At 48.9% G+C, this 19,048-nt stretch overlaps 1 protein-coding gene across 2 annotated transcripts in view; it reads right to left on the bottom strand.

Annotated features, from left to right (window-relative positions):
• The window catches only part of PAQR5 (progestin and adipoQ receptor family member 5), a 98,705-nt gene extending 88,802 nt beyond the window's left edge, over window positions 1-9,903 (bottom strand). Inside the window, exon 1 of one of the 2 annotated variants that reach the window (XM_002690486.6) lies at window positions 9,776-9,903. The gene's annotated coding sequence lies outside the window, so the exon portion shown is untranslated. Of the gene's footprint in view, window positions 1-2,284; window positions 2,383-9,775 lie in introns of those variants that run through there. The other variant, XM_059890773.1, reaches the window with a different exon arrangement.
• Between the last annotated feature and the right edge of the window lie 9,145 nt (window positions 9,904-19,048).

The raw sequence follows: 19,048 nt of genomic DNA, 5'->3' as shown, positions 1-19,048 counted from the left end.
CCCAAACATGCATCTCCAGCTGGACCTCTCTTCTGAGCTCAGGCCCCCATTTGTGTTGGTTTCCCACACAACAGGTCCCAAATGTAACTCACCAGCTTCCAGCCAGTTTCATCCTCCACACCTGGATGGCTTCCTTGCCTGTGTTCCCTCCTGCATAACCCTCGAACCTGGCCACTCTTCACCTCCTCCACTACCGTCCATCTAATGGAAGCCGTCCCACCTCAGGGCCTCTGCACTCCAGTTACCTCTGCCTTGAATATTCTCCTCCATTCCTCATCCCTGCTTTATCTTGATTCTTATCTATCTTCTAGAACTCAGATTAACACCACTTCCTCAAGAGACCTTTCCTAGTCCCTAGACCAATGACTCTTAAATGAGGGTGATTTTTTTTGACATTTGGCAATGTCTAGAGATGTTTTTGATGATCACAACTGGGGTTGGGGTATGTGGGGAGAGGCCAGTGATGCTGCTAAACATCCTACAACACTCCAGACGGTCCCCACAACAAAGAGATATCTGATCCAGAATGCTGGGAGTGGAGATGTGAGAGCTCCTGCCCTAGGTTAAATCACGTGTCCATGACATACTTTCATAGCATGCTCCATTTCTCTTGAAGAGTGCCTATCACCATCGTGTCAATATTTAACTGTGCAAAGGTATTGGCCAAATTTCATCTTCTAAGCCTTAAGAGATGAATAAATAAATTAAAGTCACTGGCTTGGGTTTATCGCTATATCTCCAATTCCCATGCCCAGCCTCAAGCTCAGAGCCTTGAGTTTGGTAGTGAAAACATATGGAGAGATATGAAATACTCAGGGCAGGGATGGGCAGTACTGCAGAGCACTCTCCCCATGTCTTGGCCTCCAACTTCGTGGGATCCTCTGTGCTACCTGATGGTGGTCCTCTCCCTGCCCTGGACCAGCCTCTGCCACTTTGCTGCAGCACCTAGCTCTGCATAGCTTTGCACATGCCTCAAATCCTGTCTCCACCCAGGTGGTTCCACAGGCCCCTTCAAGCCAATGGATATGCCCTCATCATCTTGTCAAACTGGTCGCTCCTCCTGTTAAGTTCACCCAGCAGCCTCACCGCTACTCACCCAGCACAGACCCCGGTGCCCTGTGTAGCCCACCCACTCTCCAGACCTGCTCCTTCCACCCAACTCAGTCACCAGGCTCCAGTGCTTGCCTTAAGCCTCCTTCCCTGCCAGGCCCTCTGTGACATCACTTTCAGCTCTGCCTATCTCAGATAACAACACACCTGTATCACTTCCTGATTAAAACCCCCTTCAGTGCTTCTCACGGCCCACAGCATGGAGCCCAAGTTTCTTGCCTGGTCCCAGACCCTTCACCCTCCGCAGTCCGTATCCAGCCCCAGGCACAAACACCATTGCTCATCTCCTGCCGCAGTTCAGGCCCTCCCCCCTCCCTTCCCTCTTCCCCTTCCTGTCCCACTCCCTTCCTCTTCCTCTACTTAGATGCCTGAAAAGCTCATGTTCATCCTTAAGATCTAGTTCTAACTCTTCTTCCTCAATGGTATGGTGGTTCCTCAAAAAATGAAATGTACCATTTCCATTGAATCCAGCAATTCCACTTCTGGGGACATACCTCAAAGAACTAAAAGCAGGGACCCAAACAGATATTTGTCTATTTATGTTTATGGAAGCTGTACTGTCAAGAGCCTAAAGGTGGAAGAGACCCATGTCCTTTGATAAACAAAATATGGAATATTGAACACTGGAATCTCATTCTACCTTCAAAAGGAAAGAAAATCTGATGTATACCACACCAATAAACCTTAAAACACAATACTAAGTGAAAGAAGCCAGACACAGAAAGCCTTATGTTGTAAGATTCTGCTAAAAAAAAAAAAAGACTCTACTTACATGAGGTACCCAGAAAGCAGCATGGTGGTTACCAGAGGCAGAGGGGGAGGAGGGAAAGGGTGGTTAGTGCTTACCGGATACAGAGTTTTGATTTTGTAAAGTGAAAAGAGTAGGATGATGATGAGGATTGTACAACAATGTGAATGTCCTTAATGACACTGAAGTGCACACTTTGAAATGATTAAAATGGTAAATTAAGCTATATGTTGTGTACATTTTACCACACACAAAAAAGGCAAAAACCAAAACTCACACCCAAGCTCCTCTTGTTGAAATCCCCTGTACGCCACCATTAACTCCTCAAACCCAGGCACAGCCCCATCCAGCACCCCCGATCCCCTACCTCACACCCTGGGTGGAGCTGACCAGACCCTCCTCTGTGCACTGCAATTATAGACTGACCTCTGCCCTCCCAGACTGAAGGCTTCTGCTGAAGAGGGCTGTGTCTGACTCCCTGCTCCTTCTGCAGCATCTAGAGCAGTCTCTCATCCTTCAATGAGAATTAGAAGAATGAATAACCCAGACCGGTCATTCTGGGTTCATACTACCCCAAATTTCACAGCCTGTTGCCCTCAGAACAGCGATTTACGCTAAGGCTCATTGAGAAACTCCTCCCATTCCTAGAGAAGATAAATCTTCACCCTTCCATGAAGCAAAAAGGTCAGAAGGGGCTTCCATGGACGGTTAATAAACAACTAACTCAGGAGGAATAAACAAAATAAAACCAGGGCTGGGCTGGGGTAAGAGTGCACAGCCCTTCGGTCTGACACCCAGTGCTCTGCCTTCCCTCCTCTGCGTGGCGGGTGGCCGCTGATTCACTTCCTGTGACCCCTTCCAGGGCAGCAGGAAAGGGGATTGTGGAGGAGCCAACTTCTCAGGGCACGTAGAGATGATTAGTCACTGGCTGGAAGGCTGCTGACCTTAGTACCTGGGCCGACCATAGGCCTGCTTCTCCCACGCCTGCCTCCTTATGGAACCCAAGGTCTGGGAGGCAAAGAGACCTTGGCCTTGGATCCCAGCAAGAGGACCAGTGGGCCCAGCGCTTTTCCTGTTCTCAGAGCTCACATGGCCCCCATAAGCCCTTGGAGATCCTACACACAGGTTCCTCACACACACACAGTCCTCACTTCCAAAACGGGGCTGAAAGAGAAAGGTGTCTTCCTGGTCCAGAGGGTAATCATTGGGAGGGTCTTCAGAGATCATCTAACCCCATGGTTCTCAATTAGAGGTGATTCTGCTGCCAGGGGTCAATCGGCAACATCTAGAGATATTTGTGTTTGTCAAGAAAGAAGCGAGAGGTGGTTACAGGCATCTAAAAGGCAGAGGCTGCTGTCAAAGCACGGGACAGCCTGGCAGCACAGAAATATCTGGTCCACAGTGTCAACAGTCCCCGATCCCAGCCAAGCTGTCTCTTCTACAGATGAGGAAACGGGGGCCCAGAGAGGGACAGGGCCAAAACCATACTGTGAGTCAGATCGTGTCAGAATTAGAATCGCCAGGGCTCCCCACCAGCCACTCCAGCCTTCAGCTCCCAAGACTCCTGTGACTGACTCAAAGACTGGTGGCAAGCTGGCCAAGTAGAGGGACTCAGAACCCTGAGATCCAGACAATTCATGATGGCTGGGCTTGGTGCCTCTGGCAGGCTCCAATGCATCACACCAGGGCCAGCCTGACCACAGGGCTCCCACATAACCAAAGAGGAAGAATGTCTTAGGGGGCTACAGTGTGCCCAGGCAAAATGCCCATGTGAGGCTTAGGTAAAATTTACTGTATAAGTGCTCACAGAGCTCTTTGGGGTGGTCCTGGCCTGGGGTCAAGGCCAGAAGAGGGAACAACTCTGTAAGATAAACCCTGGGCAGAAGGACAGGGCATGGTGGAAACCATGCCTGGGATCACTGCTTTGAAGGAAGCTTTTTCCCTTGATGCCAAAAATGATCTCTCACACCTGTGAGCTCCTCCATGCCATTTCAGAATGACACCTAGAGTCACCCTTGCCCTTTTACCCCGGAAGCCAATACTATGTCTCCCACCACAGCCCAGACACCAGGGTGCAGGTCCACCCAACAGTACTGATGACGAAAACCCGTTACTCATAAAAGACTGACTCACACACGTCATAACAGGCAAACTTTTCCACCCACTGTCGCTGAAAGTCACCAGACTTGTAGCGATGGTGGTGATAAAGAGGAGGCAAGGAACAGGAATGTCTCAGCTATGTCTCATGTCAGGGTCTCCCTTCTTCACAGGAAGAGAGCCATGAGGAGTGGCTGAGGAACAAGAATGGGGCAGGGGAACTGCAGAGGCCTCGGAAAGAGGAGTCACCATTACGGACTCATCTCTTCACAAAGTATTATCATTGTTCCCTCTACCTGCCCCGCTCCATTCCTCTCCAGTTTTACCAACGTGCTGGTAAACTCCTACACATCCTTCAAGGCCCAACTTCAGGAGTCCCTCTCCCAACATCAATTCCAACTCCTAATTTGGCAAATCACAATGCTAATGGGAGAAGACCTGGAGGTCAATAGCAGGGGAAACGCTGAAGTTCCCTATCGATCTAACATGGGGGCCTGCATAGGATCTGCTTCCCCTGTCTCCATGTGTGTGCACACCCCCCTGGCCTCCAGGCTCTCTGTCCTGTCTGTGTGGCCTATGTGGCTGACTGCAGTAGCATGGTATGGAGGCTGAGGCGTCAGTGTCTGGACCCAGACTAATTCTGCTACCCCTCTCCCTGCAACTGTCATCTTGGCCAAAGTTATAGCTCCTTGCTGAGGCTCAGTTTCCTCATCTATAAAATGGAGATGATATAGTTTCAACCTCATGGTTGTTGTAAGGATTACCTAGGACAAGCACCTAGAACACTTAGAACTAGTTGGGTGTCTGGCACCCAACTAGCATTCAGTGAATGCTTATTACTATTACTAAAAATGAAGCCCTGCTTGTCCAAGCAGTTAGAAAAGGCAGGGTCTACATTTCCAGTGAGTGTGAAGAGGAGAGACACCTCTAGGGACCTCATCTCCTGTTCCTGCAATAACCTCTTTGGGAGGGTTTCTTGCCATCAGTGTCTTTTCCTCCAATAAACACCACATGGCTTGAGTTTTAGACTTGAGTTTTCCCTTAGAACACAGACGAAAGTCCTTTGCAGAAACAACAGTGGCTGGAAGAATGAGGCGGGGCACGGGACATTTAAATTGCTCAGTGCTGGTGAATGTGTGGATGTATCTCCCATATTTTCTATCCCTTGAAAGTTCCAGCTTCTACCCTACCCACCCCACCCACACACACCCAAGCTTCTCCAACCTGCTTGTCCCGACACAGCATCCCGGAAATTCAAGTTCTTGGAGCCTCCAGTAAACCATTTATTGGATTCCTAAGGGAGGCCTTGGAGCCAGGCACCCTGAGCAGAACGATGTCCTCACTCTTCCGGGCCCACATGTCTGGTTGCACCTTCTCAGACTGGTCTCTGAGCCTTCCCCAGCAGACCTGAAGCTTTATATCTTTCCCCAGGGCCATCAGGGACTTGACTTTGGTCCTCTTGGGTTCTCCAGGGCCCCGGGGAATTTGAAAAGGTTACCTGGAGAGAGCACTGTTTTCATCACTAACAGAGGCATAGCCCACCTCTGGAGAGCAGCAGTTTCTTTTGGGGATGGGGTCTGATGGGGAGCACTCCCCATCTGGCTCTCTCAAATCACTCTATGTGGATGGTGATATATTCGGCTAGGGGCTCCCCTCTGAGTAACTGGAGGCAGTTGGCCTGAAGGTTCTTGCTGAGGCAGCTCCTAAGCACCCCTAGCAACCTGGTGCCTGGGACAGAGACCCAACTTAGAATTGACTCGAATCCAACCAAGAAAAGCTCCACCTCTGCCTTCGAGAGGTCACTGCTTGTCCGTCAACAGAGGAGTGGATAAAGAAGATGGGTACATACCCACAATGGGATATTACTCAGACATAAAGAGGAACACAATTGTGCCATTTGCAGAGATGTGGATGAACCTAGAGACTATCGCACAGAGTGAAGTCAGGAAAACAAGCCACATATTAATGCATATATATAGAATTTAGGAAAATGGTATTAGACAATCTTATTTTGCAAAGCAGAAATAGAGACACAGATATAGAGAACAAAGGTATGGGAGAAAGGGGGAGGCTGGGATGAATTGGGAGATTGAGATTGACATTTATACACTACTGTGTATACAATGGGCTTCCCGGGCGGTACTCATGGTGAAGAACCTGCCTGCCAGTGCAGGAGACATGGGGATTCGATCCCTGGGCGGGGAAGATCTCCTGGACGAGAGCATGGCAACCCACTGCAGTACTCTCGCCTGGAGAATCCCATGGACAGAGGAGCCTAGCAGGCTACAGTCCATGGGGTCACAAAGAGTCAGACACGGCTGAAGCGACTTAGCACACACACAGGTATAAAACAGATCAGTACTGAGAACCTACTGTGTAGTACAGGAAACTCTGCTCTGTGCTGACCTAAATGGGAAGGAGATCCAAAAAAGTGGGGATATATATAAAACTATAGCTGATTCACTTTGCTGTATGGCAGAAATTAACACAACACTGTAAAGCAACTATACTCCAATAAAAAATTAAAAAGAAAAAGAGGTCACTCATCTCTGGGCCTCAGTCTCCCCAGCTGTACAATGAGGAAGGGCAGCCTGGATGTGTCCATTTATTTAACATATATGAGATAAGCACCCGCTGCACACAGGGCACTGCTCTCGCTCCTGGAAATAGAGTAGTGAATAAAACAGCCTAAAAGCCCTGCCCTCGTGGAACTGATCATCTAACAGGGAAGACAGCTGATAAAAAGGTGAAATATACAGGATATCAAATCAGTCAATCCTAAAGGAAATCAACCCTGAACATTCATTGGAAGGACTGGTGCTGAAGTTCCAATACTTTGGCCACCTGATACAAAGAACTGACTCATTGGAAAAGACCCTGATGATGGGAAAGACTGAGGGCAAGAGGAGAAGGGGGTGATAGAGGATGAGACGGTTGGATGGCAGCACTGCCTCAATGGACATGAGTTTTAGCAAACTCTGGGAGATAGTGAAGGACAGGGAAGCTTGGGGTGCTGCAGTTCATGGGGTCGGAAAGAGTCAGACACAACTTAGCGAACAACAATGAACAACATACAGGATATTAGACGGTAATAAGTGCTGTGGAAAGGAAAGCACAGAAGAGGTGTAAGACTGTGAAATCTAAGGCTTATTCCAACTGAGATATGCTGGGTCTCAAGCTCTTACTCCACTGGGTTCTCATTAAGAGCCAGGGATGGCAGTAGGAAGCCAGGCACGGCCTATGAGTGTAGGAACCACTGGTGTGTGTGTGCGTGAAGGGTGGGGGTGGGGTAGGTGGGGTGGGGGTGGAGGCCAAGTGCGGGGCCTTGAATCCCAGCTATGCTCTCAGTGGCCTTCTCCAAGTGGCCAGCTCTGGGTATTCTGGTCTGTTCTCAGGCCAAAGCAGACACCACGTCTGCTAAGGAATCCAAGGTTATAGGGTTCCTGGCAGAGCTTCAGATGTCTTCAGGGCACTGTCATAGAAAGTCTGCTACACTCTGCCTTTCCACTCGATGCTAGCCTTGGATCTCAGACCCCTCCTGTCCCTCCTAGACTCTCCCCTGTGTTGTAGAGTATCCCTTCTCCTTACATGGCTGGAGAGGGGTGATTTTTCACCAATTTTTAGCCATTTCTCTTCCTCTAGAGATTATTTTTGATTGATAAGTACTTCATGTGAACCTACTGTGTGCTCATTATGAGCAGTGCTCTTAGAGGGACATCAAGATGAGTGATCACTTCCTGGAAGGAATTTATAGCCCACCCAGGGAAGTCAGGCTAACAGACAAACATGGGAGGAAATGTTTCTCTGTTTGCTTTGCAGCTCACAGAGCCATTTGGACTACATACTCTTGCATGAGACCATGCAGAGTCTATTGTCCCCATTTTACAGATGAAGAAATTGAGTCCTCTTCCCTAAATCCATGGTTGCCCCATGGAATGGTAAGGAGAGGAAGAAGGGAATGAAGACTAGCATTTTCAAATAAGATTTCCTGGAGAAATGGGTAAGATTTGTATAGATGGGCCAAAGGCCCTCTGCCTCCGACCTAGAGCAAGGCCATGTTGGACATGTATCCCACCACCTGCTACTTCTCCTAGCCTAACCAGAAGTGGACAGAGGATGAAGGGAAAGCCCAGCTGTCTGGAAAGATGGGTGGGATTATGGACATGCTCACTGGCTTAAAAAAAAACAAGTTGGGTAAAGATTTCAAGGGCCTTCAGGAATGGCGTAGGACACCTTTCTGGTCTGACTTATCAGAATGCTCTTTCTGTTCCACAAGGGCAAAGATCCATCAGCTGGAAAAGAGTCTTTGCTATTTCAGGTTAATTCATTCCATTCTTGTGGGGCACTTTCAGGTATACGGCTGTGTGTATGCTAAGTCACTTTAGTCGTGTCTGACTCTTTGTGACCCCATGGACTATAGCCCACCAGACTCCTCTGTCCATGGGATTCTCCAGGCAAGAATACTGCAGTGGGTTGCCATGCCCTCCTCCAGGGGATCTTCCCGAACCAGGGATCCAGGCTTTCTTAAGTCTCCTGCACTGGGAGGTGCGTTCTTTACCACTAGCGCCACCCCGGCTATAGCTGTGAGCAAAACGAGTCTCTGCCTCCTGCAGACCTTGTAGCTTAGCAAGGAGCTTGCCCTCTCTTGGAAGGGCTTCCTGAGCGGATTTTATTTCTTCTTGGAAGTGTGCTTCTCTGGGCCTACCCCTTTCAGGGGAAGAACCTCAAGGGAGGGAGAGAAGAAATGAACGCTTGCTGACCGGGGGCCCAGCAAAATGGAGAACCGACAATCTGACTGTGGTTTGTGCTCCAAGTCCGCCACTTTTCCCCAGCAAATCGCTTAACCTCCTGGAGCCTCCCTCTTTGCTCATCTGACAATGGAAAAAGTCCTACTTCCTCACTGGTTAATGCGGCGGGGGTGGTGGTGGTGGGTGAATTCAGGGAAGCGCCCACGAGAGTGCTGTTAGCTCCTCTCTGATCCTCTGACCTCCTCCACCTGTTCTCTCTGCCTCTGCATAGTTAGGACCATCTTTCACCCTCTTCCTCACACAGCTGAGCGCTCCTCGAAACCTAAGCAGGAGGAAGCCCGTTCTGTTCAAATCGTCAAGGGTTATAGAGCTCGCTCTAATCCCTGCCTCTGCCCACCCTCTATCCCTCTGTCTACCCTCTCTCCTTAGTGATCATCTTGAGGAGCGGGGGAAGGGAGAGAAGGGGTGTGGAGGATGCCCAGCAGGGCTGTGGCCTGAGGGAGGCAAGATAGAAGCCCGGAACTCCTCGTGGCTGGGCACCCAGTTATTCAGGGCCCTGACGGTGAACCCCACCTCAACCGGGCAGAGGGCTGCCCCCTCACCCGCACCCGGTCTGGCTCAGCCGAGTCTCCTATCATACATCTTGGCCGGGGGAGGCGGGAAGCACAAACGTAAACATCCCTTAAGAAATCGCCAACTCTGCCGTTCCCATCTAAGGATATATATTTTTCTTAAGGAATCAAGGGACAAGGGGGAGGGACGCAAACGCTCAGAAGAGCGGGAGACTGGAAAAGCTAGAAAGCAAACTTCACTCGGATCTTAGCAGGGACCCTGTGCCAGGGTAGCGGCCGTCCCACCTTCGCATCGGCTCCTGGGCGGAGGAGTGGGGGCAAAAGAGGCTGCGTTTCACGGCCGCCTGGTGCAGGGCCGTCCCGGAGTAAACTTTGCAAGAGTCGCCCCGGGAGCCGCCGCCGGGCTCCAGGGAGCCTGAGGGGGCGCCGGCCGAAGTGGGGTGCGCGTGGACGGGGAGGCGGAAGGACGCGCGTCGTGGGGCAGTCCTGCCCTCGGTTACCTGGGCTCCGAGGGTCCCGGGCATCCGGCAGAAAGGGCGCAGGGACGCAGGACTCGCAGGAGCAGACCTGGACTCCTTGCTGCCGCGTGTGCCGCTGGATCGCCGGCTCGCTGCACCTGGCTGGGCGGTCGGCGCGCCTCCCCGCGGGCCCCGCCCATCCCGCCCGCGGGGGGCGGAGCCGGGCGGGCGGGGGCGGAGCCGAGGCGGGGCACCGCCGGCATCTCCCGGCCTGCACCTAAGAGAGAGCCACCCACGCCGGACTCCGTGACGTCCCAGGGGTCGCCCCGCCACTCGCCAGCCTGAGGTGCGAGCCAAGCCTGGCACCCAAGTGGAGTCGGAGGTGTCCATGGGCCCCATTTCCCCTGCAACTTCCACGCCCACCTCCATTTCTAGGAACAGAGGCCTGAGAGCCCCGAGGCCTCCTGGAGGGCAGAGCCACTGAGCCTGCCTTTCAGAAGAATGCATGGGGTGGAGCACAGGGAAAAAACAACTGGGCACCCGCAGCCCCACCCCACCAATGTCCTGTCCCCGCTGGGAGGGTTTCTTGGCCGTTCGCAGCCCCTGTGGTCAGTTCCACCCAGCTGTCTTAGGAGTGCCCCAGCGAGAGGGGAGTTGCCACCCTCTCCCTTTCCCCAGGCCCCTATTTCTCAGGTCTGGAAGGTGCTCGACCTGGACCTCTGCCACTCAGCGGACACAGTGAAAGGAGTCAAAGGGACACATAGGGCAAAGAAAACACACACACAGCCCACCCCCATGACCACCTTCACCACCCAGACTCCCTGGCTACTCCCAGGTTGCAGCCACTTCCGGCCTCAGCCCTCCTCCTCCCAGAGGAACTCTCAACTCCCAGACTAGCGTAGAGGAGCATCCCACCTGTGGCCCAGGCTCTCTGAGCTCCTTCTGCTCCCTTCCTTGCCATGTTTGCTAGGTGTGCAAACAGCGGCAAGAGCAGTGGACCTGGAGTCCAGAGACCTGGGCTCTAGCCTCCTTTTAGTTCTGTAACCTGGGGCAAATTGCTGTCCTTTCTGAGTCTCAGTTTACGGTGAGTGGGTTGCAGCTGATGATCTCTAAGGCCTTTTTTGTGCTTCGTCTCAGTTGTGTTGGACTCTTTGCGACCCCATGGACTGTAGCCCACCAGACTCTTCTGTCCATGGGGATTCTCTAGGCAAGAATACTGGAGTGGTTGCCATGCCCTCCTCCAGGAGATCTTCCCAACACAGGGATCGAACCTAAGTCTCTGGTACTGCAGGCAGATTCTTCACCATCTGAGCCACCAGGGAAGCCCAAGAATACTGGAGTGGGTAGCCTATTCCTTCTCGAGGGGAACTTCCCAACCCAGGAATGGAACTGAGGTCTCCTGAGGTGGATACTTTACCAACTGAGCTACCCGGGAAGCCCAAGGCCCGTTTTATGGATCCTCAACCACACTATTGATCATCTGGCTTATTAGGTTTTCCTGTGGCTACATACCTTGTAAGAGGGTGGGTGAGCGGGTGTGTACTAACTTGGCCTCTCAGACTTAAGTTCTTGAAGGGCAAGTGATGTGACTGTACAACCAGACAGGCAGTCATCCTGTACAAACCAGAGCTTGACAAAGAGCCAGTCCTAGCTTTTGTTGAATTCAGAGTGGCCTCGAACAGGTCCCTTGTAAACAATCCTGGCTTTGCCTTACAAAGGGACCAGATGAGATATGAAGTTCTTTGAAGGGGGAAGGCAAAGGGTGTGTGCTATTTTTTTTGGATGGCCATGGCAGTAATGGGCTTCACAGACCGAATGGGTTATGAGGCATTTGAAGCCTAGAGCTGGCCTCATCCCCACCCTGTAAACACTGCAGCAGGCACAGGCACCCACCCCACCCCACCCCACAGTCATACACAGACAGCAGGAAGGGTGACCCCCCAGACTCCCAGTCACGGCAGGCCTCTGGTTTGCAGCTTGGGAAACTAAAGAGGTTAGATATGATTAATAATAAGAGTTTACTAAGGTAAAGAGACATGGTCAGTGGATTACTGATTAATCAATCAGAATGTCTTGGCAGAACAGCTGGTCAGCAAGTGCCACAAATTCCCACCTCTGCTCTTAGGGAGATTAAGGTCTAGCTGAATGATTAAACGGGAGCCCTTTGGAGAAGGATGTGGAGGAATGAGAGGCTCCTGGGGATGGTGAGACTCTGGGAGAGCAGAGCAGGGGGAGAGGGGCTAGAAGGCTTAGACTTAGACCATATGAAGAACTTAGGAAATATTGGGTTCAACTCCCATTTCATAAGTGAGGAAATGGAGGCCCAGAGAGGGGAAGTAACCTGCCCAATGTCACACAGCAATGAGTTAGCAGAGCTGGAACTTGAACCAGGACCTCAGGACTCTGTACTGGGTTTGGGCCTCCCAAGGAAATGGGAAGCCTGGGAAGGACAGGGTCATGCACTACGCCTAGGACAAGCGTTCTAGGCAGGAAGAGAAGCTGCGCCCAGGAGCAGAGGTGGGGACGAGCAGAGAGGAGGGGCTGCAAAGCCTGGCTGACACCTGGAGACCTTGAGGGTTTCGAGGGCACATCTGTTGGGCTATGTGAGCCGTTCCTGGAGATCCACAGGCCCCCATTTACCCAGTGAGGCAGCAGGAGGGCGTGAGGGATCATGGAAAGAGCACAAGCAGGGAATTCCCTGGCAGTCCAGGGGTTAAGACTCTGCTTTCACCAACCAGTCAGGGAAAGGTCCCACAAGCCATGTGGCTTGACCCCCCATCTCTCCACCAAAAAACAAAAAAGAGAAAAAGAGCACCAGGAGTCAAGTGGCCTGAGCAGTTGCTTCTCTTCTCTGACTCTTGTCTTTTTATCTACAGAGCCAGGATCATAACCTCTTTCCTTTTTGGGTATTGTGGTGACCACAAGTACATTTGGAAGTGGTCTGTAACCTGCAGAATGTAGACTGAACATGATGTTTGGGGTTTTTTTGTTTCTTTTCAAGTGCCTCCATTTGTGGAATTGCCCAGGTTGGATCTGGCTCAGCATGTCTCTCTGTGGCAACAGGTGGATAAAAGGGAGACCAGGAAGAAAGGAGAGGACAGTCACAAATGTCACTTCTCTTTCAGACGCCTTGTAAACCATAACTCAAATCATCCTTTTTGGGAACCTAGCCCCGCCCCATCCATATGACCTGGAGTCTCCCTCTCTCCCTCTGTCCCTCTCTGGCACCTGCATTTTTAGGGTGCAGGCATAGGAACTTACTTTTCCCAACCAGATGCCTATTCCTCAGGGAGCCAGCTAGCTCCTCCTCGGTGGGCCCAGACCATCCTCTTTGTTCAAAAGGCTGTCCAATGGCTGAAGAGTGCAAAAGAGGTCATTTGTAGTGACAGGGATGGATCTAGACTCTGTCATACAGAGTGAAGTAAGTCAGAAAGAGAAAAACAAATATCCTATATTAATGCATATATATCAGTCAGTATGGAATCTAGAAAAATGGTACAGATGAACCTATTTGTAGGGCAGGAATGGAGATGCAGATGTAGAAAATGGAGTTGTGGACATAGCAGGGGAAGGAGAGGGTCAGATGACATACATATAGTACCACGCATAACATAGATAGCTGGTGGGAAGCTGCTGTATGGAACAGGGAGCTGTCACTCATGTTGTGAGTGACATAGATGGGTGGGATTGGCAGGGGTGGGAGGGGGATCCAAACGGGAGGGGATATATGTATACATATAGCTGATTCACATTGTTGTACAGTAGAAATGGACACAATATTGTAAAGCAATTATACTCCATTTAAAAATAAATAAAACCATTATAAAAAAAACACAGTGCAAAAGAAACTCTCACCTCCACTTAATAGCAGTACTCAGGGCCCCTGTATTCTCAGCTCTCTTGCACGCAACCCTAACTTAACCCATCAGAGCCCTCCGCCTTCTCCTCTCTCCTACAATGGCATTATGAGGGCAGGGCTTCCAGCTCCACTTTGAGAAAACTGAGGCCAGGAGAGGAGCCAGGACTCAGCCAGCCGTGGGGATCTGTAACAGCTCCTCCCCCACCCCACCAGAGCCGCCCTGCTGACAAGGCCCTTTTCCAGCCATCGTCTCATCAGGGCTGGAAACACTCGCCGCCTTTTACAGAGGCAGAAATGGCCACTCAGGGAGAGCGTGTGGTTGATGGGAACCTCTAAAAGAGCTTTCCTTTCAGACACTGTGTTCACACAAGTGGGCAGCCCCAGTATTAGTTTCCCGGGGCTGCTGTAACAAACCACCACAAAAAAACAGAAGCTTATTTTCCCACAGCCCTGGAGCCTGGAAGCCCTGAATTCAGGTGTCAGCAGAACCATGCTTCCTCTGAAGCATCCATGGGAGGTTGTGTCCACGTCCCTTCCAGCTTCTGGTGGCTCTCGGAGTTCTGGAGGCATCGCTCCAGCCTCTGCCTGCATCTTCCCATGGCCCTCTCCTCCGTCACTGTGTCCTCTCCCCCTTGTGTAAGGACATCAGCCATTGCATTCAGGATGACTTCATCTTGAGAGATCCCTAATTACATATACAAAGACCCCTTTCCAAATAAAGTCACAGTCACAGTGACTGGAGGTTAGGATATGGACTCAGCTTTTTAGGGGACACAATTCAACCCACTTGAATTGTGTCTTTCCTCCCACTGCTGGCACCTGGTGGCCCCTTGAGATCAGTCTCTTTTCCTTCTTCCTTCAATTTCTCCCTCATCTCACTCCCTCCTACAGCATCTTCTCCGGTCTGCTCATGTTACAAGGAGAAAGGGGACTGAAGCCACATGGGGACCTTGCTGGGAGTATGCAGTTGGGGGCCTCACTTCCTTTTCACTTCCTCCCCACCACCTCTTAGTCTGACTGTGGTGTTTCAACAGCACCTTCTGAGCTGCTTCCTCTAACACCTTTTCATCACGGGGGACCTGTGCTCACCCAACCCTGTGCCCCAGCTCCTCTTCTGATACCCAGGAGCTGACAGCCCATTGCCAGGAAGCAACAAAACTTGGCATTCTGAGCAGAGAGCACAGACTCCCAGGCAGACCCCCCTGGGGTGGGGGGCACTGTCTCTCTGCAGGTGTGGATCCTGTCTTCAGAGCAGGACTGAGGAGAGTGGAACATGAAAGGCTGAACCATGAAGAGTATGTGTGAAGCAGGTAAGAGAGGGAAGGGGACCCACCTTGTCTGGGACTCACCTTGGTCAAGGCTAGGTCAGAGAGCCTCCCTAGGGAGAGCCATGTTGTCATTCAGTCACTCAGTCATGTCCAACTTATTGTGACCCCATGGACTGCAGCATGTCAGGCTTCCCTGTCCATCACCATCTCCAAGAGTTTGCTCAAACTCATGTCCACTGAGTCAGTGATGCCATCCAACCATCTTATCCTTTGTCGTCCCCTTCTCCTCTTGCCTTCAATCTTGCCCAGCATCAGGGTCTTTTCCAATGAGTCAGTTCTTTGCATCAGGTGACCAAAGTATTAGAGTTGCAGCTTTAGCTTCAGTCCTTCCAGTGAATATTCAGGGTTGATTTCCTTTAGGATTGACTACTTTGATCTCTTTACAGTCCAAGGGACTCTCAAGCATCTTCTCTAACACCACAGTTCAAAAGCATCAATTCTTTGGTGCTCAGCCTTCTTTATGGTCCAACTCTAAATCCATACACGACTACTGGAAAAACCATAGCTTTGACTAGATGGGCCTTTGTTGGCAAAGTAATGTCTCTGCTTTTTAATATGCTGTCTAGGTTGGTCATAGCTATTCTTTCAAAGAGCAAGCGTCTTTTAATTTCATGATTGCAGTCACTATCTGCAGTGGTTTTAGAGTCCAAGAAAATAAAATCTGTCACTGCTTCCATTGTTTCCTGTTGAGTTTTAAGCCAGCTTTTTGACTCTCCTCTTTCACCTTTATCAACAGGCTCTTGAGTTCTTCTTCACTTTCTGCCATAAGGGTGGTGTTATCTGCATATCTGAGGTTATCAATATTTTGCCCAGCAGTCTTGATTCGACTTCTGCTTCATTAAGTCTGGCATTTCACACCATGTACTCTGCATAGAAGTTAAATAAATAGGGTGACAATATACAGCCTTGACGTATTCTTTTCCCAATTCTGTAACAGTCTGTTATTCCATGTCTGGTTCTTATTGTTGCTTCTTGACCTGCATACAGGTTTCACAGGAGGCAGGTAAGCAGGTCTGGTATTCCCATGTCTTTAAGAATTTTCCACAGTTTTTTGTGATCCACACAGTTAAAGGCTTTAGTGTAGTCAATGAAACAGAAGGAAATGTTGGTCTGGAATTCTCTTGCTTTTTCTGTGATCCAACGGATGTTAGCAATTTGGTCTCTGGTTCTTCTGCCTTTTCTAAATGCAGCTTGTAGATCTGAAAGTTCTCGGTTCATATACTGTTGAAGCCTAGCTTGAAGGATTTTGAGCATTACCTTGCTAGCATCTGAGTGCAATTGTGTGGTAGTTTGAACATTCTTTGGCATTGCCCTTCTTTGGGATTGGAATGAAAACTGATGAGTCTGTTATCCCAAGGACCTGAAGGAAGCCACAGGCCCACCCTGTGCCAGCTGGGCTCCTCGGGAGGACTGGTCTACATCAAGATTCAGAGAATCCAGAAAGGCCTTCATCATTTGACCCAAGTAAAGATGCTCAGATTGAACCAGAGATGTTGTGAGAGGGGTCAGCAGACTCGTGGTGTCCAGAAGCCACCTCTGCTGCGGATGCCAGCTTCCCAGGCCCAGGCAGTATCTTTACAGTAGCTGAAGGCCTCAATTATTCTACACACGGGGCTTCAGGGATCCCCCTGCTTGCTAGGGGAAAGCTAGAGAACTGGTCTTCAAGCTTTGTTAGCAAAGAAGTGCACATTTTTTGTTGAGTGGGGCTTTATTTGGGGTGACTTGGGGGTGGGCAGTCAGGGATTATGAAAAGGGTTTAGCCCACTCTCCCCCTGCAGGCACCAAGTTACCTGTTTTCCCCACCTATCCTCAGAGGTTCTGACTGCATCCAAAAATGCCCTAGTAAGGAAATGTAACGTGTGGTCCAGTGGTTCTGAACCCTGGCCAGACAGAGATGAATAATATACTAGAAGGAATCAATAGCAGAATAACTGAGGCGGAAGCATGGATAAATAACCTGGAGGACAGAATGCAGAACAGAATACCAAAAAAAGAATGGAGAGAAAAAAAAAAGACAGCCTAAGAGACCTCTGGGACAACATTAAACACACGGACATTTGCACTATAGGGTCCCAGAAAGAGAAGAGAGAGAAAAAGGACCTGAGAAAATATTTGAAGAGGTAATAGCTAAAAAGTTCTCTAACATGGAAAAGGAAATAGTCAAGTCCAGGAAGCACTGAGAGTCCTAGGCAGGATAACCCAAAGAGGAACACACTGAGACTCATAGTAATCCAACTGACAGAAGACAAAGATAAAATATTAAAACCAACAAGGGAAAAATGCCAAATAATATACAAGGGAACTCCCAGCCATGTTTAAAAACAGGTTATCAGCTGATTTCTCAACAGAAACTCCACAAACCAGAAGGGAATGGCACAATATATTTTAAATAATGAAAGGGAAGAACCCACAACCAAGAATACTCTACCCAGCGAGACTCTTATTCAGATTTGATGGAAAAATCAAAATCAAAGCTTTCCAGGCGAGCAAAAGTTAAGAGGATTCAGCACCACCAAACCAGCCCCACACCAAATGCTAAAGGAACTTCTCTAGGTAGGGATAGGAAACCCAAGAGAAGGGAAAGATCTGCAGAAAATAAACCCACAATACTTAAGAAAATGGTAATAGGATCATACATATCAATGAAAGGTGAAAGTTTAAGTCACTCAGCAGTGTCTAATTCTTTGCAACCCCATGGACTGTAGCTCACCAGGCTCCTCTGTCCATGGGATTCTCCAGGCCAGAATACTGGAGTGGGTTGCCATGCTCTCCTCCAGGGCATCTTCTCAACCCAGGGATCGAATCTAGGTCTCCCACATTGCAGGCGGATTCTTCCGCCTGAGCCACCAGGGAAGCCCGTACATATCAATAATTACTTTATATATAAATGGATTAAATGCACCAACCAAAAGATATAGACTGGCTGGGCAGATGAAAACATGTGCATGAATGCACTTCCACTCACCACATCACTCTGCTCGACCCTCCAAATTGTATGTAATTATTTTATATTGTTACATTAATCATATTCCCATTATGGCTTGCAATTATAATTATCTTTAATTTTTTGTCTGATTATTGATTGTAAAGCTGACAAACAGTTTTTACTATTGTGATTATGTAATTACTATTCACCTAATACCACTGTATCAGGAATGGTTAGCAGAAAAGTAATAGAATTCTATATCACCAAAACTACCATTTAATAAACAAACAAGCAAACAAACCTGTAATCATTTTAAAAAATCCAGATGTATATCAGAATTATCTTGGAATTTTTTTGAAAAATACAAATGTCTAGGTATTGCTTTTTCTTCTCCAAAGCTCCAGATATGTTTCTAATGAGCAGCCATGTTTAAAAACAACTGGACAAGATGATGATTTCTTACTTTTAACTAATTTGTTTCACTTTTTTTCATACTCAGTGCTCCCATTTCATTTAGTTTATGTTTTCCAATTTCTCCATCTCTTTTCTTTTTCATGTTCTTTCTCAAGCCTTTATCAAGCATAGTAGAAAAGCTTTTGTATACATATATATAGATAGTATGTATAATATATATATTTTAGAAACATGAATATTTGCCTAATGAAAAAATTTATGACATTTTGATTCTACATGTTTGACTTAGTATGAATAGAATGCTAAATTTCAAATTTTAAAAAATAGATATGCAATAAGCAACAAAAGTTTACTGTATAGCACAGGGAACAAGAGTCAACATATTGTAATAACCTAAAATGGAAAATAATGTTTAAAATAATGTATGTGTATATGTATAACTGAATCACTTTGCTGTGCACCTGAAACATTGTAAGTCAACTATACTTCAATAAAATATATATATTAACGCAAAATGTTGACTGCCCCAGTGAACCCAGAGACCCCATCCCTGACTCCTGCTCTCTCTCAGCCTCCCAGGCACCAGCTGTCTGCAGGCTCAGGGCAAAACCTGGACTCAGCTCTCCTTCAAGATTCACACAAATATACATCACCTTTAACCCCGCAATCCCATACCTGAGAATGCATCCTAAGGGAATAAACCTCCAAGAATGAAAAAGCTCTTGAACAAAGTTTCTGCATTCTATCTAACAGCAGGAAATGAAGGAACCTACGAATCCAGCTCTTGA

This window comes from Bos taurus, chromosome 10 (assembly GCF_002263795.3).
Source record: "Bos taurus isolate L1 Dominette 01449 registration number 42190680 breed Hereford chromosome 10, ARS-UCD2.0, whole genome shotgun sequence".
Classification (NCBI taxonomy): Eukaryota; Metazoa; Chordata; class Mammalia; order Artiodactyla; family Bovidae; genus Bos; species Bos taurus.
This window is presented reverse-complemented; position numbering and strand designations above follow the sequence as displayed.